General features: G+C 37.5%; 1 long non-coding RNA gene across 1 annotated transcript; it reads left to right on the top strand.

The window, feature by feature from the left end:
* The first annotated feature begins 311 nt into the window (after nt 1-311).
* Nucleotides 312-18,538, top strand: LOC138691553 (uncharacterized). Its single transcript, XR_011329906.1, has 4 exons — nt 312-394; nt 3,454-3,551; nt 10,866-14,390; nt 14,430-18,538. It is a non-coding gene; the product is annotated as an uncharacterized lncRNA (long non-coding RNA).
* Nucleotides 18,539-26,045: the final 7,507 nt, after the last annotated feature.

The following is a 26,045-nucleotide window of genomic DNA, read 5'->3' as shown; positions in this document are numbered from 1 at the left end:
TGGAGTAACGGTTAGCTCGACTAGCCGCGAAACCAGGTGGCCCGGGTTCGATTCCCGGTCGGGGCAAGTTACCTGGTTGAGGTTTTTTCCGGGGTTTTCCCTCAGCCCAATATGAGCAAATGCTGGGTAACTTTCGGTGCTGTACCCCGGACTCATTTCACCGGCATTATCACCTTCATCTCATTCAGACGCTAAATAACCTAAGCTGTTGGTAAAGCGTCGTAAAAAAACCTACTAAAATAAAAAAAATATATTCCCCTTTGTCCAACGTCTATCCACTGCTTGCTTGATAGTGTCACTGCCCTTTAGATCTAAGTGGACATGCGAACGCTTCTCTGCATCTTCTATGATTTTGGACACTGAAATGCATTTCTTGGAAGTGTATAATTATATTGTAAGTAAACATGGGCTTTAATTTTGAGTATGTTATCAATCTAGATTGATAGTAGTAATAGTAATAGTAATTTATTCACCATAAAGATCTTTACAAATCATGGCTTCGTCAATCTTATTTCTAAGTTTTAATCTAGTTTCTAATTATACTATGGACGTATTTATGAATTTGTAGCTTTGTTATTGCAGGACATCTGCTGACATGATTTAAGAAGAACTATATCTAAGATAGTATAATAATAATAATAATAATAATAATAATAATAATGCAAATCAATACTTCAGGTATAACTCCCTGTAAAGTTGATTTGAATAATTTCGAGGGAAAAATTGTTCCGGAGCCGGGTATCGAACCCGGGACCTTTGGTTTAACGTACCAACGCTCTACCACTGAGCTACCCGAGAACTCTAACCGACACCGATCCAATTTTTCCCTCTATATCCACAGACCTCAAAGTGGGCTGACAACCGTCAAGCAACCAACTTCGAGTGCACACTAACTCCGTGTGACTTAAATTGTGGTTTTCTGTTAACGAACAGTGACGTGTATTATGCAAATCAAGATTTCAGGTATAACTCCCTGTAAAAGTTGATTTGAATAATTTCGAGGGAAAAATTGTTCCGGAGCCGGGTATCGAACCCGGGACCTATGGTTTAACGTACCAACGCTCTAGCACTGAGCTATGCGGGAACTCTAACCGACACCGATCCAATTTTTCCCTCTATATTCACAGACCTCAAAGTGGGCTGACAACCGTCAAGCAATCAACTTCGAGTGCACACTAACTCCGTGTGACTTAAATTGTGGTTTTCTGTTAACGAACAGTGACGTGTATTATGCAACTCAAGATTTCAGGTATAACTCCCTGTAAAGTTGTAACAATGGATTTTTTTGTAAGCCGGCGATATAGGCTTACTAGATATTTCATTTTATTTTATTGTTTTTTTTTTTTGGTAATTTCATAGAAGACGGGCACTTGGTTGAATATAGTAAGTATTACCAACTTTTTTTATTTCAGAGTTAAATGTTAGTGATCTTTTAGTGACTTTTACATGTTAGTTCTAGGATTTTATACTAGGTGTCGCCGTGATTTTCTTTTAATTTTATTGGTTATAGTTGTCATTTGTTCTAGAATTTTCGTTAATTTTGAATGGATAATGACGTTATCAGTTGTTCTTAGTTGTTTGACGTGAGTGGTGTTATGTTGTGTCTAATGGCTAAAGCCATTGAAAGTTTGTCATTTTATGATTTTTGTGGTTTCCTTTCGATTTGATTGGTTATAGTTATAATTTATTCTAGAGTTTTCATGAATTTTGAATGGATAATGACGTTATCAGTTGTTCTTGGTTGTTTGACGTGAGTGGTGTTATGTTGTGTCTAATGGCTAAAGCTATTGAAAGTTTGTCATTTTATGATTTTTGTGGTTTTCTTTCGATTTGATTGGTTATAGTTGTAATTTATTCTAGAATTTTCATTAATTTTGAATGGATAATGACGTTGTCAGTTGTTCTTGGTTGTTTGACGTGAGTGGTGTTACATTGTAGATTTGTCTGCATTTGTCGAATGCGCATCGTCATGCTTACGAAAAGGCACTTCTCAGTGTCAATAATTTATTTTGTGTGCACGAGGTTGGAATTTTGAATTAAGAGGGAAAGGAAGGAATCCTTATTCTGAAATTATTTATTAAATTTTGTGTCGATTATGGTTTACTTCTTTCGCTGGTGAATAACGATTGTGTTGAATGTTGAGGAGAACACTGTTTTCCTGTGGTTTAAAGGAATTATTTACTGAATTTTCTGTAGATGTTAAGGTGTAATAAGTGTTCGAAGAGAATTTCATTTAGTGTAAAGACGTGGTTTATTTATGCAAAGTTGACTGTACGACAAAGTGTTGGTTTAGTTCTTTGTTGGCTGAATGGTTTAAGGTTAGATTGCCTTAAAGCCTGTGTCATTTATACTGTGAAGACGTCAATGAGAATTGAATTTTATTTGATAAGTTGATAAATTATTATGTTTTGTTTTGTGTTTTGGTGATTTTTGGGGGTAAAGTGCGGACGAAAACTGCCAGAAAAGTACTACCAACTATGAAGTTCGAATGCCACTAAACGCCAAACAAATCAAAGGCGAAAAATTAAATATATTTTAATTTTTTTGAAGGGCTTGTTCTTCTTTAAAAATATGAACGTATATTTGATTTTTCATCTTTGATTTTGCGATGTTTGGTGACATTTGGACTTCATAGTTGGCAGAACGTTTTTGGTAGTTTTCGTCAGCCATGTTGGATTTTGCCCGTCTTCTAGGAAATTACCTTTTTTTTTATGGTCAAGGAACGCAAAGGCTTGCATTCGAGCCAGAGGCTCATTGTGCATACCACTGATGTTCTGTGAATGATTTGTCGTCGAACGAGCTGCTCAATGAACTTACTATTCAGCATGGCTTTCAGTTCAGCTCTCTAATTTAGTGTACGTCGGGAAATAGTACATTAATATAGTGTATTGTTTATGCACTAATTTTTTTATATTGCTGGCAAGATCTGTAGTAGGTACTTACAACGTTAATCATGTTAGGAGCGGGTGATGTAAGGTCTAGATGAGTGCTTCTCTACTATATGACTCACTTAAGCTCGAGACTTTTGTTTGTGACCCCCCACTGCTGGACCTGCCCATGACCCCATTCCACAAATATAAATCTCTGTAAACTCGAAGACGACAATTTTTACTCAAAACTAGTGTACACCACCCAACTTAAGTGTCGATATCAACAGGCCGAGAAAGCAATGTGTGCAAATCTATTTTTCTATTCAGTATCTTTCTAGAACAGTTATCTCTAAGGAGGTTAAACTTTTTTTTTAATGGATTGTGTCACACGCATACATTCATGAACAAGTGGTTTCTGGTTGCAGCGGCACATACTTTCCGTGTAGATATCTAGTATATTCATATGGATCGTAACATACTACTCCATATTCGCCGTAAAAAATCACAGTTTGTAACAACGAGATAAGACTTTTTCAAACAGCTAACGATCTCCAGATGGATGTCATTTTCTTACTTCTTTCAGTTACGATGGATGTGATCAAGGTAGAACTCGAGGTCTACCCACTGTCTCTGGAAACAAGTGACGACACAGATGAGGATGAGAAGAAACCTATGTTAGAGGTACATTATAAGCCATTACAATCTGTTTAGTATATGCGACATTTATATAAATATGAGTTTACCTTACGACACAAAAGTGTTTATCTCTCAAATTGCATTCAATGGACTTAATAAAAAAAAAAAAAAAAAATCTTGGAGATCCTCATCTTCTTTGTCACCATAGCATAGCTTGTACATATATTTCACAGTTAAGCCATTTGAGAGTTGATCAGCGTTCTTAATTTAACATATGGTTTACAGGAAGCTTTATTGAAACTTTCTTTCAGAAACTATTCTCACTTTTTAATATTTTACAACCTGTCTAATGCAATACTTAGTTGTAAATTAAGCTATATTCTAAGTAAAGTCCATATTGACATCTGTAGCATGCATATGGTGCAGCAGATGTGCCTTCAACTTCAATTTGCGGCCTCTTTAGTTACCTAGCGTAGGTATAATTTTATTCTGTGTAGTTTTTATAAAATGAAACGTATTTTGTAAACTATGTACAGGATCGACACTTAATACGCTGTCTTGCAATGTAACTTACTTACTTACTTACAAATGGCTTTTAAGGAACCCGAAGGTTCATTGCCGCCCTCACATAAGCCCGCCAGCGGTCCCTATCCTGTGCAAGATTAATCCAGTCTCTATCATCATACCCCACCTCCCTCAAATCCATTTTAATATTATCCTCCCATCTACGTCTCGGCCTCCCTAGAGGTCTTTTTCCCTCCGGTCTCCCAACTAACACTCTATATGCATTTCTGGATTCGCCCATACGTGCTACATGCCCTGCCCATCTCAAACGTCTGGATTTAATGTTCCTAATTATGTCAGGTGAAGAATACAATGCGTGCAGTTCTGTGTTGTGTAACTTTCTTCATTCTCCTGTAACTTCATCCCGCTTAGCCCCAAATATTTTCCTAAGCACCTTATTCTCAAACACCCTGAACCTATGTTCCTCTCTCAGAGTGAGAGTCCAAGTTTCACAACCATACAGAAGAACCGGTAATATAACTGTTTTATAAATTCGAACTTTCAGATTTTTGGACAGCAGACTGGATGATAAGAGCTTCTCAACCGAATAATAACACGCATTTCCCATATTTATTCTGCGTTTAATTTCCTCCCGAGTGTAATTTATATTTGTTACTGTTGCTCCAAGATATTTGAATTTTTCCACCTCTTCGAAGGATAAATCTCCAATTTTTATGTTTCCATTTCGTACAATATTCTGGTCACGAGACATAATCATATACTTTGTCTTTTCGGGATTTACTGCCAAACTGATCGCTCTACTTGCTTCAAGTAAAATTTCCGTGTTTTCCCTAATCGTTTGTGTATTTTCTCCTAATATATTCACGTCATCCGCATAGACAAGAAGCTGATGTAACCCGTTCAATTCCAAACCCTGCCTGTTATCCTGAACTTTCCTAATGGCATATTCTAGCGCAAAGTTAAAAAGTAAAGGTGATAGTGCATCTCCCTGCTTTAGCCCGCAGTGAATTGGAAAAGCATCAGATAGAAACTGACCTATATGGACTCTGCTGTATGTTTCACTGAGACACATTTTAATTAATCGAACTAGTTTCTTGGGAATACCAAATTCAATAAGAATATCATATAATACTTCCCTCTTAACTGAGTCATATGCCTTATTGAAATCTATGAATAACTGATGTACTGTACCCTTATACTCCCATTTTTTCTCCATTATCTGTCGAATACAAAAAATCTGATCAATTGTAACTTACAAGATTAAAATGAGTTTGTGGTTGATCATTTGTGGTGCGTATGTAAAATATAATTACTTGTTTCACCACACATTTAGATGTGAAATAGTTACAATAGGATTAAGGTCGAGGAGCTGAGAAGTACATTAATTATTTGTGATAGCTTCTTTTTTTGATGTTCAGAAATTATTATTTGCTATCTTGTTATAGTCTTTGTAAGGGGTGGAATTTGGTAATGTTGTATGTTCAGTGCATTTCTCTTTCCTCAATGTCATTTTTCACTGGCCTGCCATGGCCAGCATTTGTGTTAGTTTGTATTTTTTTATCAGTTTTAATGGAATACACCACTTGATTGACGTTAATTTTCTAATGCCATTTGGTACCTACGTGATTCCTTTAACATTAAATAAAATTGACCACACTCCAACACAGCGGCCATGTTTTGGTATTGAGGTTTGTCGCACAAGAGAGTCCTTTCAGGTAATGTCATTCCCTGTTCAGATTGTTCATTATCTTCTTAAAGTGGGGCATTAGTTCTCTTGTGAGCAGGGGTAGCATGTTTAAAACAAAGGAGTTTTGTTACAAAGTGTTCAAACTTGTTTAAAACGCTATTCATTGATTAAAAAATGTTTCAACACAACGTTTAAAATCTGTATTGTAGGGTGGGGTTTTGTTTGTGCTCGCCATAACTTGCTAATAAATAAAGAGGCCAGGGAATCCATAGTGGGTAATTAGTGACTGCCTGAAATTCTGACTTCACTTACACATTTAATAACAGTATACAAATACATTATAAACACACAATCTCACAATCTGAAGCCAGATTTTAAGCCATAAACATAAATAAGCTATGAAGTTAGTGCACTAGATAACAATTACAATCATAATAAACAAATCTGGAAATGGTACTTCATATAACTCTTACAACCCTTTGAAGAGAGTGCTGTAATAAAATCCTGTAAAACCCCTACCTAAACAATACCTGTAATCCTAAGCCAATTAACACAAAAACCCCAAACACAACTCCCAACGACCTAACCATAAAGGATAAATTAAATAGTCCCGAACTGACAATAGAACCAATTAAAACCAAACCGAAACAACCAAACCAGCGCAGTAATCCCGAATATGGAGAGAGAACCCGACACAAACACACCATTAAAATATGAACTTGGCGTCGTCCACTCGAATAGATGTTCATGCATTGGGGTCACACAGTCCAGGTACCTCAGTCGATCACTTACAGGCAGGATAATTGACTAGCGGATATTACGACATAAGCTGTAGTGTGGATGTTAATTGCCAGTTCAAGTAGATTGGAGATAATGCTGGAATAAGCCAGCCGGCTCCAAACAATCACCAGCATCAGGAAATAACTCCTAGGTTTGCAGAAGTCAGGCGAATATCCACAATCAACCGTATGGAATGCTGAATATCCTTACGGAGTTTGGTGGTGTACAACACAGACACCCAGCGTGCGTCCATCGCCCGATGTCATTAGCCACCAGCCGCCAAAATGAGTCCAATCAGGCTGCGCAGGTGACATGGCGTCCCATACGCGTAGAACTGCGGTCCCTCCGCAGCTAAGTTCCTCTCGCCATCGTAGTATTCCAGCGACTCTGAGACTACGCCTCCAACCCAGTCTCTCCCACCGGGAACGAACAACCCGGAAGTCAAGAGCCGTTATTTACAAATCAGCCAATGAGACGGCAGCTCTCAGAGAAAAAAAGAAAACAAAAATGATGGGTAGAAAAAAGAAAATCAACGCAGTCTATTAAGAAAAAAGAGAAATATAAAAAAAAAAAACAAAATAAAGGAAACACAACGCACTCTAATAACATATAATAGAACTACCAGCAAATGATTAAGAATATATATGAAGTACAAAACTGCGGGAAAGATGTCGGGAAAAGGGAAAAGAATAAATGTGTTGGACCACACCACAGTATCATGATAATTTTTGAACCAATAGAAGTCTCCAATATGTTTATTCTTCCTTTTCTGCGTAAATAATAAACAATGATAAATATGGGAAATGCCTGTTATTATTCGGTTGAGAGGCTTTTATTATCCAATCTGCTATCAAAACATCTGAAAGTTAGAATTTATAAAACAGTTATATTACCGGTTGTTTTTTATGGTTGTGAAACTTGGACTCTCACTTTGAGAGAGGAACATAGATTAAGGGTGTTTGAGAATAAAATTCTTAGGAAAATATTTAGGGCTAAGAGGGATGAAGTTACAGGAGAATGGAGAAAATTACACAACACAGAACTGTACGCATTGTATCCTTCACCTGACATAATTAGGAACACTAAATCCAGACGTTTGAGATGGGCAGGGCATGTAGCACATATCGGCGAATCCAGAAATGCATATAGAGAGTTAGTTGGGAGGCCGAAGGGAAAAAGAGCTTTGGAGAGGACGAGACGTAGATGGGAAGATAATATTAAAATGGATTTGAGGGAGGTGGGACATGATGATAGAGACTGGATTAATCTTGCACAGGTTAGGGACCAATGGCAGGCTAATGTGAGGGTGGCAGTGAACCTCCGGGTTCCTTAAAAGCCAGTAAGTAAGTAATAATAAATAATGTTTAAAACCATATCATCAAAACAAGTTGGTTTTTTTTTTTTTTAGAAATTTCATACAAGCTCCTTCTCGTTCTGTGGTAGTTTTATTTTACCCTAATTGTTTTCTATGTAAAATCATTTTCGTCTTCTGTTTGGGCCTTTATAAAATTTACAGTTGTGCCCATGATTTTGTAGAGCCTAACTTTGAATTTTTCCAAACAAACATTATTATTGATGAGGATTTTTTTTTTTGGACATACTGAACAACAATCTTAATGCTCATATCTGCATATAGGCCTACTGTCTAAAGCAGGTTTTACCATATTTATAAGAAATCCACTGAAAATAATTTTAAGATGTTTTTATAAAATATTCTAGTCTTTTTTTTCTTTTCTACAAACTTAGCTTAAAATTTCAAAATGAGAAAATGAGCTATAAAATAAAAACTGAATGGAACACCACACAATAACAATTTTTTTGTTGTACCACGAGGCATTAAACGACAGAGATAAAATTATTTTCGCCTATATTTTATGCCCTTCCTCTTGTGTTGCTTTAGGTGATGACTCCAATCACGGGCGTATATAATGAAGAAGTAGGTAATTAATGATTGGGATTAAATTTTTTACTAAGTCATGCCCTTTTACTTAATTTTCGTTATGTTTTAGGTTAAATTCAACAGTGTGGGTATATGGAAATTGGCTACAATAACCAAGAAAGTGCAATTACAACTCAATGTACATTTGTAATGTGGTGAAAGCTTTAAAATCAAGAAAATGAAGCATTAGAAAGGCTTCAGAAGTATACTGTGTCCGCTACACGACACTGAATGGTAAATTAAGCTATGTGAAAATAATTTCGCTATTGTAAGATTCCCCACTAAGAACCGCTAGCGAGAAAGAGGCAAAGAGCCCTTCTCTACACACTATAGTGAGTTGTCACTATGATCATCTCTTCATTGCCTTCATTCAGATATTATTTTTCTGATTGTGGTAATCACTCATTGGGGGAAATAGTACAGGTTATGTATTTAAGTGTACTTTACAAATTATGTACCTCGTAGTTGATACAGAGTCGTTAAATAATCCAGAAAAAATAGAAATGATTTATGAAGGCCAGTAGTTGAATCTTCAGATGATGATGAAATGGAATTGTATGAAGATATTTTGTTAAATATGTAGTTATTCCAGAACAATCACTTTCCTCCATGGCTGGTGTGCGGAAGAATACCAAATGCAGCTCAACTCAGCCTTCAGTAAGCACAGTGTAGGTGTGCAAGCAGCAGAGAAGAGAATGACTGACGCACATCTAGTGTAGCCAGATCAGTGAAATTAGAATATCTTGCCAATCTTGAAAAATATCGTATTTTACTTGGCTTTATGAAAGAAAATGTTTCGTGCATTAAATGTCTTAGAAACACATGTAATGATATTGTACGTTTTAAGATTTCCCTAATAACAAGTTAATTATCACGGTAATATTAGGGTCTTTGCGGGAGAGACGCCACACCTGGGGAGATGCCACACTAAGTGTTATTTTATATCTGTCAATAGATGGTTCTTTGTACTATGTCAGGTAATTGTAAGGAACACAAACCCATGCGTTGGGCAGTCTGAGTTGATTCTGTGCAAAAGAAAGGAAGGTTTCAACACTTCTGTTATGTGAGTACAGCTTTCTGACCTGAAAAGTTTTTGTAGATCTGCATTGTTTTATACATACAGTGTCGTGGAAGTGTTTTGTTCTGAATTCGTTAATATTTACAAGTAAATACCTTTCTATTGAATACATTTCACTGCATAACCTCAAACGACGCCATATTAGACCAGTGTGGCATCTCTACCTCGATATCGGTAGTGTCGCCACATGTAGTTATTTTCTTACTTGCCACGAGTTTCATACTTCAACAATAATTGAAAAATATGTATAATTGAATAACCACAATTTTATTATATTTTCATTTAAATTCACAATTATTATTACGGGGCACATGGACAGAAGAGGCTTTATTGGAGGCAGTTAAGAGGTACCTTAGGGAAGCCGCAAGGATTTACGGTGTACCCTCCAGAACTCTTAGGCCCGGTTTCTTTGACCTTTGTTAAAATGCACCTACATAGCGTTAATTAACTGTAAGTTAAAAGTATGAATTTATGTTCAAAATATTGCGTTTCTTCAAGTTTACATTTAACATTTTAACATTCCGTTTGTTAACTCTCTGTTAGGACCCGACATTCTAGAGTTTAACCATAACCTATAACCAAGTATAGGCTCAATTCTGTTTTCTGAACTCTGACAATTGCGATTCTCGCTTGTTTCCGTTGTTTGATTCGGAGAGTATAGAAGTCTTTCTATTCTTTCAGATTTCATTTCTGCTTCTTTCCGTCGTCTGTATCACAGTAGCGTGGAGCGTCGTATTGGTATTGCTGTTTTGAAATCGAAAACACTGAAACAAAAAAAAAAATAGTGGGACTAATTTCTGTTCGTTCGAGAGAAGCCTTCTGCTGGAAATTATTTTGCAATATAAACCAATTAATGAGAATAAACAAACAAACGGATCTAAGTTGAAAGCGAAAAGTGAGACTTGGCAGAAAATAGCTATACCTTTGTATGAACGTCTATTCTGTCAAACCACAGAAATCATCACCTCTGTTTATGTATTTATGGATATCATTTTCTAAATAATAACCAGCCATATTGGATACTTCTATGCTAACAGAGAGTTAAATGATTTAACTGCATGAAATTGGGCATTTAAATTAACATAGGTTTTAACAGCCTTTTAGTACTAATAGTAGTTGATGAAATGCTTCAACTGTTAAGTTTACAGTTAAAATGGAATAACACACCGTTATAATTTAACAAAGGTTGAAGAAACCGGGTCTTAGTAGGAGAATGGCAGCTGGGAATTTTAAGAAGTCTGGTCTTGTTCCGCAAAGTAAATTAAAATGCTGTGACTACTTACGACTTCACACAATCACTCATTAACGATAAGAATTCAGAGTTTATAATTAGCACTGTTTTTTTTTCAGGTGTGTTAGGTCAAGAAAACGAAAAACGCGTAGTGGCTTACATCCACCGTTTAGGGAACGCAGGCTTTGCTCCAGATCGACAGTCAGTTTTTAAGCTAGCTTGTGCATTTTCCAGGAAACTTGGGGTGAAGCATAATTTTTGCAAAGAAAATAAAATGGCAGGGTATGCGTGGCTCATTTCCTTCTTGGAGAGGAATCCGGAATTGTCTGTAAGCCAAGCAGAGGGACTCTATTGCCAGGGCAAGAGGGATGAATCACAAGGAGACAGATAACTTCTTCAAGCTTCTAGAAGTTCTGAGAAAGGAAAATGTTATGGATAAGCCACAAAATATTTTTAATATAGAAGAAAGTGGCATTCATTTAATAAATAAACCAGGGAAGGTCTTGACTTCGAAAAGAGCCAAGGATATCTACGCCCTAACTCCTCGTGAAAAAGAGAAACTGTGACTTATCACCTGCAACAATGCGGAGGTAGTATTTCTACCACCTGTTCTTGTGATGAAGGGTGTCAACAAAAAAAAAAAAAAAAAAGTTTGCCGATGGCCTTGCTCATAGTTGTGATGTGTAAATGAATCTAAAATCATCGTATATAAACGAAAACTTGTTCTTGAAGTGGTTTCGTGAGCATTTCTTGCCACGAGAATCTCCCGGAAAGAATGTGTTGATTTTAGATGTCCACACATCTTATTGCATTGCTTTCGACATGTTGCATCTTGCAGATATTAATGATGTGATCATACTATGCTTGCCACGCAAGCTCTTCAACCTTTGGACCGTTCATTTTTTGGCCCATTTGAATCTTATTTCAATCAGGAAGCCAAAACGTGGATGCAGCATCATAAGGACAGGGCAATTACAAGATATCAGGCAGGATATCTCATTGATAAGGCCTGGAATAAAGCTGCCTCTGTTGGCAATGCTGTCTCAGGATTCAAAGCTATGGGAATATTTCCACTTAATCCTGGAGCCATTCCAGAGCACTTCTACCCAGCAAGTTGTGCATGTGTTGAGGCACCATCATCAGCTGCTCATCCAGTTGCTTCCACATCGCAAAGCCCAATATGAGCAAATGCTAGGTAACTTTCGGTGCTGGACCCCGGACTCATTTCACCGGCATTATCACGTACATTTCACTCAGACGCTAAATAACCCAGATGTTGATAAAGCGTCGTAAAATAACCTAATAAAATAAAAATAAATAAACACATCGCAAAGTACGAGATCGACTGCTCCTGTTGCTTCCATATCTGCGGCCACAGACACATGTGCTTCCACATCGCAAGCTATGAGATCAGCTGTTCCTGTTATTTCCACATCTGCGGAAACAGACCCATGTGCTTCCACATCGCAGACGAAATCGTCTGTTCCCGTTGCTTCCACATCTGCGGCAACAGACCCAGGTACTCCCATGAAGTACCTACACCAAGTTAGTCCAGTTCCATCTGTCGGTGCTCCACAAAACAACACAAAGAAGTAAAGCACAGGAATTCACACTTCTCCTCTCCAGAACACATTCAAAAATGTAAAACAGCCACCAGCATGGCATTTCTCCCAATCGGATAGCCTTAAACACCATGAACGCAGCCACACAGGCGAGAAGCTGTTCACATGCGATGTTTGTGGTGTGAGTTTCTGTGTGTTAAGAAGCTTGAAAATCCATCTACTCCAGCACAAAGGCGAGTAACCTTTCAAGTGTGGTGATTGTGGCAAGCCTTTCCCATATTGCAGTAGCCTAAAAAACCATGAACGCCAGCACGCAGGCGAGAAAGCTTTCAAGTGTGTGTTTGTGGTAATTGGTTCTTGTTTTCGTGTAGCTTAAGGAAACACGAACGCCGACATACAGGCGAGAAGCCTTTTAAGTGTGATGTTTGTGGCAAACTTTTCATTCGATCGAGTAACCTAAAACAGAATGAACGCCGACACACAAGCGAGTAATATTTCAAATGTGAATGTTTGTGGTAAGTGTTTCTCGGATTCTATGAGTCAGAGAAATCATGAACGCCTGCACAGGCGAAATACCTTTTAATAATAAGAAGAAAAGCGTACAATGTGCAACATTTATCGTGTCGGGATAAGACAGCTCGATTCAGTCACTGTTACAAAATTTTGTCAATGACACAGGTCTGCGTTTGCACGTCATTACGGGATATCGGTCACACAATTCGCTGCAAAGTTCACACACACAGCTGGCATCTGGTTGGTGGAATTTCTTATTCTGGCAAATCATGTAGTGGTAGCCATGTACTGCTAGCCGGGTCATTATTTGACGCATATTGTATCCTCCCTGCATCCATTCTGTTGTGGACATGGCGTCAGTAGAATAGAAGTCGCTCCATATGTGCCTCTTCTTTTCTTTCAGCTCCATCAGTGTAGTGTTGTAGTGGGCTGTGGATGGCAGCAGCAGTTGATGTCTGAGGTCTTCTATATAGAACGGCTGTTTGGCAAGCTCGTATACCAACCGCAATAATGTATATTTTGAGAGACACATGGCTTTCTTTAGGAACGTCGACTTTATTCTCTCTAGCTCCATAAGGTCTCGTTTTTTCAAATGCTCCCATATTATATCTATGCCATAAGTGGCGATGGGATGATTTTCAGCCTGAGGAGGTCCAGTGCTGTTTGCATAGACATCTTGTTTGAGAGCTTGATGTCGTTCATTGCGATGATAGCTGCTGACGACCTTTCCTTGACATATTCTATATATATCTGTGGTCGGGAGGAAGAAGGTCTTAAGTCAATTTTTTGTGAAAATGAGATTTTTATATATTCTGAAAGCGGAAACAATTCTCTACAATATGGTAAAACGGCTAAATTCAAAAAAGACTCCTGACTGGATTTATAGGGCGTTACTAAATGTCCTAAGTACTTTTTGATTCGAGTACACACAGAATAAAGGACTTAAGAATATTTAATACTTTATTCCTTACAAACCATCACATGTTTACTTTCCATGCTTCCATATTAAAAAGATCTAACTTGTATTTTAGCCATTTTATCACATACTGATGCCCTTTCCTTTTAAAACTTTAAGCACCATGGTAAACAGTCCTATAATTGCTTAAGACCCATTTTGCATTCCTAATAATTTACATTTCTCATTTATTTTTACATAAAAAAGGTCTTATGTTTAATAGTCCCCTCTGATCAGTTTGACTTCTTGTCAAAAAAGGGCTTAATTGCGGCCATTTTTGGAAATAATCAAGAAAATTGTTAAATGAGCAACATTACCTAATTTAGAAGAAATATAAATAATATCCACGCAAAACCTCTTAATTAAAAAAACTCTATAATTGACACCAATTTTAATCTTTCTACTGCTCTTCTGAAAAGTATAAAATATTTACTTAAGACCTTCTTCCTCCTGGCCACAGATATGTTTCCTTTAGTTTGGAGGGTCACCCCTATGTGTTTGAAGCTGTTCACTATTTTTAAAACGGTGCCGTTGTATGTTATGCCAATGTTACTTGGTAATCTTCCGCCCTTTCGAAACACCATCATGACTGTTTGCTTGTCACTCTGTTGTAGGTCATTTTCTTTAGCCGTTTGCTTGTCACTCAGTTGTAGGTCATTTTCTTTAGCCCATTCTGTCAGACAGTCGAAAGCAATTTCAAGTTCTTCTTGTTATCTGGCTATCAGCACCATGTCATCTGCGTACATATATATCTGTGTAGTACCCAGGTTCGCTGCTCTGACTACGTCTATTGTTGCTATGTTAAAGAGCGGGCTCAGGGGGTCCCCTTGGAGTACCCCATTTGTTTGTGCCAGCGGGAGGATCTTTTTAGATTGTCATCTATCTGCACCGAGTTGTTAGTATGTTTCGGATGATTCTTGTTAAGTAGTGTCCTCCCAGTAGGTTTCCCACTTTGCTGGCTAGTTTCTCTCTGTTTACGAAGTCGAAGGCCTTCGAGTAGTCAATGAACAGTGCATAAAGCTTGCCTTTGGTTGCTCTATCGCCTTCGCTATGTCTTATTGCAGGCACTGCGCTGCATGTACTGTGAACCGTCCTCTTCAGAAGCCGAATTATTCGTCTAGGATGTGGTGGTCTGCCAGTTTGGTTAACCTGTTGGTCAGCAGCTTGGTCAGGATCTTCAAAGGTGCGCATTCTAAAGCGATTCCTCTGTAGGAATGAGGGTCTCCGGTGTCTCCCTTGCCTTTGTACAAGACCTTTATAATAGAGTTTCTCCAGTTGTCTGGGATGTCTGCCATGCAGATCCATTGGTTTATAAGGTCCGTCCGTACATCTTTCAGTGCTGTGGCACTTGCCCTGAGGTGTTCGTTGTATATCTTGTCTGGTCCAGAAGCTTTCCGGTCTTTTGTTTTTTCGATCACAGCCATAATATCATCCGCTGTGAAAAGGTCTGCTTTGTCTAGTTCGCTCATGTCTCTCAAGAGTTTTGGCCTACTCTGCCTGTGCTGTAGTACTTCGCTGAAGTGTGTCGTCCATGTCTCCATATCGATGTTGCTAGGAAATCTTGGCTTCCTGTGGTGCAATATACTGAAATGTTCCCCTCTGCTTCTTTAACCATCCGGGACTCCCCCTTAATTAAGTACTGTTTTTTTCTTTTCTTTTATTAATTGTTTATAGCACGTCTCTTTTGTGCATATTCTTGTAGATCTTCCGCTGATGTGGTTTTAATTGACTGGTGTAGAGCCTCCAGTACTGTTCTCCTTACATTGAAGCATGCTGCGTCGAACCATGGCTTCGCCTTTCTCTCTTTAATGGGTGTTGTCACGATTGAGCTTTGTATCGTCGCTTCAAATCTCTTCGTTGATTTGTTTAAGTTCTCTTTCTGAATGAGGTTGGGAACTACTTCGGCCAGTGTTGTTACATTGTCTGCAATTATTCTCCGTGATATGCGAGTGTCAGGATGCTTTTCTGTATCTGCGATGCCAGTTTTTTCTTCTAGATGGAAATTTGTTTCTATCGGGAAATGTTACCTTGTAATGATATTTTCTAGTACTCTTTGGCAGTCCAGGGTTGCTCCTTTCATATTCCCGAAGACTAGATCTATTGTGCTGCTCCCATTTGGTCCCGCGTATGTCTTGGTGTCTTTATTGTTGATCAGTGTCAGTCCCTCCGATTTTAGGAAGCTTATTATTGTGGTTGTTTTAAGGTCTGGGTGATCGATTCGGCAATTTAAATCTCTTGCCAATATTAGCATCTCGTTTTTTGTTACTTTCAGTAGAGCGTTGCGTAGCTCGTCTACAATATTGTCTTGCCGGAGTTCTGGTTGAAAGTAGACACCTATGATGCAGCAGGTCTTTGTTCTTATGGCGATCGCGTGATCCGTTTTGTGGATCATTTGCAAAGGCGAGAGCTTTGGATGTATCAGACATGTCATTCCACCCTTGGGTGTTCCAAGTGGGCTTTGTTCTGCTAACACATGTACTGCATAAAAACTGTTTGCGTCCCATTCTTTTCTCAAGAAGGTTTCTACAAGAAATATGAGATCATAATTTTCGAATATGTCATCTGTTTGGTCGACAGCGTTAAGTAGGCCTTCTATATTCCAGCGTAAGCATCTCTCTTTCTTGCTGTCTGTTCCTGTCCGGGCGTTTACCTTAGTTTGTTTCCTCTCTGCGCCTTCTGTTGCCAGCCGTACTTCTGTGTTCCTTGCTTTGCGAAAAATGTACTATCTAACCAATATCCCTTCTGGCCAGAAGTCTGGATGATTCACCACGTGTAGACTGTTGAAGGGTGTCCCAATTCTGAATGATTTGTTGTAATCTTTCGTATCCAGTTCGCATTCGATGTCATCGCCTATTCTGTTTACTTGTAAGTACTCCTTTACATTTTCTTTCTTCATTGACGGGTGTATTTTTCCCCACGTAAAGCCATCCTGTCCTGTCTGCTGCCTTCAGATTTCCGTTCTGATTTTTCCTAGTGCCTCTTATCTCTGCTCTGCGGTTTTGCCCGCGTCTTGTAGCGTCAATCCAGGGCCCCTGGTTGTTCTCCTCGCTTTGGTCAGTGCTTGCCATGTTATCCTGCTCGATCGGTTGTTCATCTAGTGCTCCTCCTTCTCTGCGTTCCTGTGGGCTGTCATCTGTATCCTTAGTTTGGTGTTCATAGCCCCTTTTCTCCTGTTTCTGCTCCGCAGGTGGGCATGGTGCCTTCCGTTTGGTTTCTGGTTGAGAAGGCGTGATCTTGATATCTGTTCCGCGGGTATTTCGTATTGAGTTTTCCTGTAACCTGTTTACAGAATTTGCCATTATGTCTAGTCTCTCGTTTTTGTCTGCTCTTAGCAATTCTAGGTCTTTTTGCATGGGTTTTCCAGCTTTAAACATTAGAAAGTCCTGCTCGCAATCATAACATAGCCACATGAGTTTTGATTTCTTTTTGCTGGTTTCTTTCAATGCCTTTAGCTGACCTTTCTGTAGATCTGCACATGACATATGGTGCCACTTTCGATATGTTCCGTCACATTCAACTGCTTGCTCGTCTTCTATCTTCCGCTCGCAGATGGGGCAAATGTCGTTTCTCCCGGGTTCGTCTCTTTTCGATGCGTGCTGTGTACTTTCGTCAGTCATGTCGTCTAATGGGCTGTGGAATAGTCGTCTCAACGTGTAGAGATTTGTTTCCGGTGTCATGACCGCGTGTGTCTTCTATGACGAGCGTCTAGACCGTTGCTTACGAGATTATACAAGCTGGCGCATAGAGCTTGAAAAACGAGTCTGAAGTGGTTCCCTCGTAATGCCAATTCCGCCGCTCGGAGCGCTGTTCTGCCCTATATATTCATAGCAGAACACTTAAAAGGCATTGACATTTGGGGCATTTAAAGGACTCACCATTGCTTATTAAATGCTTCGGACAATATTTTATGGACAATAGACGTAATTTGCAAACTTCTACTCCTCAATTATATTACTATAAAAGACTGTCATTCTTGATATTAAAACATATTACATATAAACTGAGGGACTGTCTGCTCTGTACTTCAGTTCATACACCAAACATTTCCGGAAATAAATTAACTTGACATCTTACATATACGCACTATAGCCTACCCTTTTCACCTAATATTATTAATATTGTTATTAAATAAAATATTGCAACTAATTAAGGTACTGCATTATATTTAATTTCCTTGAATTCATAATTAAGCATTTGCAAGAAGGCGTAACTTTTCCCTCTCTTTTAAAAAAAATACGAACGTCACAATAATTGAGAAGTATAATTATTACGCGATTTTTTCTTGCAGTGGCGTAAACATTTCTATAGGCCTACTGATTAATCTATTGAGCATAGTAATAGTAAACGCTGTAGTATTCTTTTCCGAAGCCAAGATTTTCGCAAGAACTGAAGTGCGACACATGTAAAGATGAGGAAATGTCCCTCTTTCTTTTGGGAAAACTTGTGAAGCCACTACTGTACAATATTGCCAAAGATATTTCCAGTAAATACGAAGTGATTAGGAAACTTAATCAGAAGCCCCTAAATAGAAAAGTGCTGAAAGTGCAATAAACTGGGCCATTTCTTAATTACATATAGAACTCTGGAACTGACTATCTACAAGGACCCTCGTGTTATAAATATTATGATTATTTCAGATTGTGATACAGTTATAAGCGTACATTCCTAGAACTTAAAAGTAACAATGAGGATACCCTATGTTATAGGAAAGTTTTAAACGTGTACATTTAACTTTTTTATTAATGATTTCCTGATCAAGATTTTCATTAACTATGTGCCAAACTTTTGAAGTGAAGACTGCAGTAAGAAATTGTTGGACATCTGATCAGTATTTTAATCATGTGCTGGTTACAGTACATTAGATGTCTTCTTGAATATACCTGATGAGGTATGTATATGAAGTTTGTATCGTCAGTATTCAAGTAGCCTACTTATGTATGTAATTTTTATTATCTGTACAGAAAAAATTTAGCTTATGTGATAGTATGAAGTAATCTCTCACGAAATAACAAGGAAGAGAAAGGTGCTTAAATTTAAATATTGAAAACAGGATAAGAAGAAAATAATTTTTACTTCCTTTCAATTATTAATGAAGCCTGGCCACTCACCATTCGCAGTTGATTTCTATGGTTACAGGTCTATTCTTCACATTCTGTAGCTTTCAAATAATTTCTAAAATAAATATTACGCCTACTTAGCTCTTGTAAAACGAAATTTTCACTTTCACTTTCAACGGAACACTCACTTATATTCAGTTCTTGTATCTTGCAGTAAATTATCCATTTGTGATCATCTTTCCAATATAACCTCCCATTGAAACGACCACTTAAAATCATGAGCTAGAATTTATTATTTTAAAAACATTTCCACGTACATACTGTTATAATTGTTATGAACCACAATACAAAAGACAACAATGTGAAATTGGATTAATTTACCAAGATCAACATCAATACCGGTAGTATAAAATCACATATAGGCCTAGGCTATATTATTTCATTACTTTATGGTATTAATTAGAAGAATTAATTTTGAAGAATTTACAAATATGCAGAAATAATTTATGACACCTCTTATAGAAATGTAAAAATATGTATGTACATTTTGAAACAATGGGTATAGCACCACTTGAAAATGTTGAGCCCTTTAACAGTAACTTGTAAATTGTTCCATCACGTTGTCTATAGTGTTCATTTAATGTAGCACTTTTAGAATGAACGTGGTTCACATACATAAGAAGAAATGACGATGGAATGAGTCGAAGACATACAGTTTTCTTTAATTTTTAGCAAATGATGAAGTTGAATATATATTGTTACTTCATATCCTAACATAAGTAGAGTTGCCACCATAGATGTAACACCTCCGTAACACCTGAAATGAATATAAAATAAATTAATATATTGGTAATGATACAAGAATAAAAATAAATTATGCTAGACATAACCTCACAAAATTACAAACACATGCTAAAACAAACAAAAAAAACTTTACGTATCCGTATATAATAAAACTAGATATTCTAGATATAATTTGGTTCGCACGATAACCACCTCAGCCTATTTCGCAGCATACATTATTAGTTACCAGTTTGGGGTGCATTACCTAATCTCATACTAACCTTGTTAGGTTATCTTCAATGTTTACATCACGTCGTTCACATTTTCATTAGGCCTATATCAGTAATGCTTTGTAAGTGAAACAATGCATGAAATTATTTTACATTTCGGGTCACATCATTCGAGAGTCGGAAAATGCAATTCGCCACTTTTAACATAGCATTGCTTGTTATATGAGAGAACTTTGCCATTTACCTTAACCTATAAAGATACGACCTGTTGGTACAGAGTTCTTCACATAGCAAAACACAGACAATTTTCGAATATAACTTAGCTGAACAAACTTCAAATAACACTGTAAGATGCTTGGCATATTTGTAATATTCGTACTCAATGAGTAATGCACAATTAATCGAACTATTTTCACGATGCACAATGCTTTGTAATGGTACTATTCATCATTTCATAGGGCAGAGAGGCGAACCTAGCGGCAGAAATTGTCATGACTCACAGAGACCTACTCTCGATCGTGCTATGCGCCAGCTTGTATAATCTCGTAAGCAACGGTCTAGACCCTGACAGACACTTCGCTCCGTGCTCCCTGGATTGAGCATTAACATTGCATCACAGTTTATTATATTGTACATTTTATACTAAACAACAATGTAACTTTTATTATCTCAACAATAACTCTTCACTTTCTACAATTTAATTCCACTCCCATCAACAATGGAATTTGCTTTCGTCACAGCAACACAGTATTCGTTATTGCACTCCACAGACGACAATGACAATTTACTTGGAATATTGAGAACAACAATTAACTGTTAATTTTAACTAATGTTCACAAAGCACTATTTACAAATCAGAACTGTCAGTTCTCAGTTCACAGTTCTTCTAGCTCAGTCACTCAAGTTCACAGTATCTCGAACCACAGACCTTCCGAGACAGTCCACTGTACTCGAACTCAGGTCCCTCCAACTGCGGTCCACTGCACTCGAACTCAGGTCCCTCCAACTGCGGTCCACTGCACTCGAACTCAGGCCTTCGGATGCTCACACAGTTGCGGACGCACACTCAAGTCGAACTCCGGTACACAAAACTGGCTGGCTTGCTCTGTTCACTGACTGTAACAACACTGGCTTACTGACTGACTGACTGAAGTTCACTCGCGTGCGTAATTTATAACCACAGCGACGTAGACGAGAAAGTTCGAGCTCTCGATTTTTCCACTTCGACTGACTTCTGGACCTCTCTCGGCAAGCAGCAGATGCGCGCGCAACCTCCCCTCGGCGCGTCGCCGTAGTACACCGCCCCTCTTACCTCTCAGCATGGAGACGTTCCCTACGTTCGCTACACCTAAGCGTCCAACGTTTCGTCTGCCGCGCGCCCTGTCGGACACGCGTTCGAACCCCAGTGCAGCTGTCACAATATATAGACGTGGCATTTCTTCGTTCCGTTCCTGCCTTCTTTCTCCATTATTTATTTTAGTACAGTGAGGCGGGAAGCGAGAGTGAACGAACGGGTGATGGGTTTGTGTTGTGTTATAAATATAAATAAATTGAACATCTACATATAATCATACAAATTGAACATCAGTTAGACTAAAGTGAGGCGGGAATTCGAAGTGAAGAGGTGATAGGTTTATGTTGTGTTTTATAATTTATTATTAAATTGAACATTATAAATGCAGCATTATTTATTTACTTCAGGGTAGTCGAAGTGAACAGCTGAAGGGGTTTGCGTTTTTTCATGTGCGGCTATTATTATTATTATTATTATTATTATTATTATTATTATTATTATTATTATTATTATTATTATTAATATGCAGTCACAGTATGGACTTGTGTCGTATTATATTGTAAATCAAACTTTGAAGAACTTCCTAAGCACAGGTTGTACTAACTTACCAGAATCTGAAAGTATTCCAGCGTGTTAATTGCAATAAATCATGCACACGACATAGAAATTTAAGACGACATGTCATGTAAAATTGTGTCACAAAATGGTTGGCTACACAGAATTCCTGCCTGAAAAGAATATCCTATCAGTTGTTTTCAATTCAGTGCTAAAATGTTTCAGTGCGTTTTATGCGATAAAGTGTACACACAACATAGACATTTAAGACGACATGTGAAACTTTGTCACAAAACAGTAGATAAAATCCCTTCCTTAAATGAAGATCCTGTCGAGTGGTTTCAGTGCTCTTTGTTCCCCGGGAAATATAGAAATAAAAGGCTTTTGAGAAGAAATAATTTAATCAGCCATGGAAATGTCGTTGAAAAACGTAAATCACCTGCCAGTTGTAACAGAAAAAACGATTGTCCGTTACAGTGTTGTTTTAATTCTAGGGATAAGAGCCACTTAATTGCGTATTTTGAATCCAGCCATGATATTGAAATGAAGTCAGAATGTCTTAAGTTTCCCAGGTATGAATCTTTTGTTTCGTGGAAAAATAAAGTAGAACATGATACTAAATCAAAATATATTGTTAGTCATTCCACAGCGATATTAAAGAGCAAAACTCTGTCATCGCTCTGGGCACTTTGTTTCAGAAAGTAAGAAATTGAGAAGCCTAAAAACGCAAGATAGCAACAAAATCAGTGGATTCTGTCCAGCAGTTATTAAGATTGTAAAAGATAATCATACAGGTCAGTGTGAAGTTCATTACCTCAAAACACATGTAGGGCGTACATATGATTTGGGTCACATTTCCTTGAGTACAGAAGAGAGAGATGCCCTTGCAATGAAAATCGCAGCCAAAGTGTCATTCGATGCTATTTTGGACGAACTCCGCGAAAATATTTGCAGCTCTCTGGAACAAGTACAACTTGTAACAAGAAAAGATCTTCATAACAATGAAGCTGCTTTCTCTTTGACATCCGGTGAAAGAAGACATAGGGACGATGGAACAAGTGTGCATTCTTGGGTTCAGGAAATGGAATCCCAAGACCATTCTTGTATGGTATTTTATGAGCAGCAAGGAGTTCCATGTTCCAACGAAAAATTTCCATTCATAAAAGATGAGGACTTCGTGCTAATTGTAATGAATGAAGGACAACGTGAAATGCTCAAAAAATATGGAAGTAATGTGGTTTGTATTGATGGCACTCATGGCCTGAATAATTATGATTTTGAGTTATTCACACTGTTAGTTGTTGATGATCTGCATCAAGGTTTCCTGTGTGCTTTTATGTTCACGAATAGGACCGATGAACAATTAATAACTCTTTACTTGGAAAAAATAAAGGCTAAATTAGACAGTATGCCGGTAAAGCCTAATGTCTTTATGAGTGACATGGCTGAATCATTTTACAACGGATGGGGGAACCTGGAAAATGACTCTTTTGTACTTGGTACATAATTAGAGCTTGGCGAAAAAACCTGGCAGAGAAAATTAGTGATTCAGAACACAGAGAAGAAGTATACAAAGAAGTCACAACTTTATTACAAGAAACTGACGTCAATGCATTCGATAAAATGCTTGAAACATTTGTAGAGAAAACTATTACTGATCTCGACACCAAAGCTTTTGGGAAATATTTTGTACAGCATTATGTTCCTAGTGTAGATTCTTGAGCATTCTCTCATAGATTGTGGGCGATGATCGCAGTAGACAAACAGTAGTTAATATGCCGCGCGTTTAGTGGCCTGAGTAATTAAATGCGTAAGACTATAGTTCTTGGCTTCATTATCACACGTTTCTATTACTTTCGCCATTATTTCACGTGCTTGGGAATTAATTACATCATTTTTTTTAGGAGGCGGCATGATTAGGCACACTTAAGTTTAAGTTAATAAATTTAGTTGCTATATACAGATAGTCTACGCTTAGTGTATGTACATACATACATACATACATAAACACTACGCACGAAATTATTATATGAGTTCCTATATACACTTAGTCTCTATATATACACAAACACTACACACAAAATTTTTTATTGCTACGTCTTACCTTTGAATATATATATTTACACTAGCAATTCTATTCACTAGAGAAAGCTAATGTTCACCTCCGTCTTCCAAGTACAAATTTAATGGAGAGATATGTTTTTTTGAAGAGAATAGAAGGCGGATTAAGCAGAGTATATTCGCCCCAAAAGTACCGTTAGCCAGCCGCTTGCTCCAAGGTTAGCCTCACACCCCTCAATACGTTCACCCCTAACTTCTCCAAGGTCCAGGGCAGATGATCTGTGTCACCGACAATAGGAAACCGTGAACTCCGGCACACAGGCGAGAAACTTTTCAAATGTGATTTTTATGGTGTGTGTCACTAAGATGAGTAGCCTCAAAATTCCATAAACTCCGCTACAGAGGCGGGAAAAATTTTTAATGCTGTGTTCGTGTTGAGTGACTTGAGTGTTGCAGTCTGAAAATCCGTGATCTCTTACACACAGGCGAGACACTTTGAAAATGTGTTTCGCTGGTAGGTATAATTTAAGTTTTCATGTACTGAAATACAATATGGGCAACAAAGCTTTCTATTGCTTTTTTTTTGGTAATTGTTCTCGCGGTCGTGTAGCCTAAAAACCCATGAACGCCTATTCGCGAAGAATCTTTCAAATCCGGTATCTGTGAAACTTATTCTTCTTTTTTTAAGACTATTTTAAATATGTTTTCAAAAATACTGACGAAAAGAATTCGTAATGCGATGACTGTTGAATGTGTTTCAGTCCTGTAAACTGAAACTTCATGGACGATAGCACAGACACAATAAATCGGAAACAGGAAAAAACGAGAACGCTTGTACAGTTAAAATACATACATTGAAGTTGAGCATGAGCAACTAACGAGAAACTTGCTTGGTACGTGAAAGTTGATTCAGTCTGTTGTCATCATAAAACCACAGACTGTTATATATAGTCACGAAGCTTGATCTGTGAGGGTGTTAGGAACAATAGACTGTGCAGGTATTATTTCGCATTGTCTGATGAGGTGATAGTAGCGATCCTAGTGGTTAGCAACTTTCTATGGATACATATTTACTACGTATTGAGCTTCGTGACTGTATATAATAGACTGTGATAAAACTATTTTCGCGTATTTTTTGGCATAGAGTTCGTAACTTGATATCTTTCTGATCGTATCTAACTAATTCAGAAATTCAGTAGAATCACTTTCAGTATTATTGTACGTGTGTCTAACCAGATCCCCACGTGATTTGAATTCTTAAATATTCTGTGTCATTAATTTTAAGTTAATCAACTTGAGTTTATGTTAACTGGCTTGTACTCGCGAAAGAACGCCATTGGTGAATTATGCACAAGTAACATCAGAATACGTAGTATCGACTTTACATATCGTTATTGACAAACTTATCAATATTCATTGTCTTTTCCTCTTTTGGTTTATTGTAAATCAAAAAGTGCTTTTGTAGTCATACAATGTACTTGTAAACGTTTCATTAAAGTAACCGTAATTTTACATATTTTTTCATGTTATTTTTTATGTGTAGCCTACTCATTCATGACCATGAAAAATGTGATGAAATATCAATCAGGGTGAAATGAGGTTTTGTGCTACAAGACTACTAAATATAACGGGCTATGTGAACTATACTGTACTAAGTTTAATGAGTGGAACAAAATGAATAAATATGAATATGGTAGCAGATTATTTCCTTCAACTATTACTTACAAAAATTAATCTTATCTTATTCAGTGAAGAATAAATTTTTAGTAAGATAATAAAAATTATTGGGCCTAATTACTTGAAGTAAACTTTTTATGACAACCATTATTGTGTCAACTGTCTTATATTTGAAATGATATCGTATGATAATTTTATAAAAAGGTTTATTTTCATCCTTTAGATAAATAATCCATTATATCTCAGTAGTCCTTCTCTTTCCGGCTGCAAGATTTAATGGTACCTGAGAGTTGCACTTAACCCCTTTACTCCCACTGTTCCCAAATGGGAACATACATTATTTACGGCGTAAATGATTTGAGAGGACCAATAATCACCTTATTTTGTTTCTTATGTGTCAATAAGTAGGAATATATAAGAAACACCAACATTTTTAATAAAAAATAAATTTGGGCATAAATAATTTGGGCAATTCTGAAATATTTATATTCCAATCATTGAAAGTGTCTTGGGATCAAATGGGTTAAGCTTGCGATTTTCCTTTTCTGCAAAATTCGATCATGGCTTATACTTGTTTTTTTTTTTTTTTTTTTTTGAGAAAGATGGGACATG

The sequence above is a fragment of the Periplaneta americana genome, chromosome 16 (genome assembly GCF_040183065.1).
Source record: "Periplaneta americana isolate PAMFEO1 chromosome 16, P.americana_PAMFEO1_priV1, whole genome shotgun sequence".
Lineage (NCBI taxonomy): Eukaryota > Metazoa > Arthropoda > Insecta > Blattodea > Blattidae > Periplaneta > Periplaneta americana.
Note: the sequence above shows the minus strand (reverse complement) of the source record. Positions and strands in the feature narration are given on the sequence as shown.